This window comes from Penaeus monodon, chromosome 33 (assembly GCF_015228065.2).
Source record: "Penaeus monodon isolate SGIC_2016 chromosome 33, NSTDA_Pmon_1, whole genome shotgun sequence".
NCBI classification, from domain to species: Eukaryota; Metazoa; Arthropoda; class Malacostraca; order Decapoda; family Penaeidae; genus Penaeus; species Penaeus monodon.
In genome coordinates, this window is record NC_051418.1 from 30,341,957 (window position 1) to 30,342,162 (window position 206).

General features: G+C 41.7%; 1 protein-coding gene across 2 annotated transcripts in view; it reads right to left on the reverse strand.

Moving 5' to 3' along the window:
* The window catches only part of LOC119594363 (neprilysin-1-like), a gene marked incomplete in the record, with an annotated part of 114,752 nt that overhangs the window by 24,506 nt on the left and 90,040 nt on the right, over positions 1-206 (reverse strand).

The window sequence follows — 206 nt, forward strand, 5'->3', positions numbered from 1 at the left end:
AGAAAGAGTCTGGAGATCTCTATCGTAATGGAAAATATCAACAGTGATCCTCTGGGCGCTGGAGAAGAGACACTCTGTTGAACCAGTCACGTTTGTCCAACATGGCTTGTGTTTTTTTTCTCTTTTTCCCCCATATTCCCAGCGTTTACTACTGTTTTTTTGCTTTTGTGCTTCTGATCTCAAGCCCTTTTGATGTTCTTTGGTTC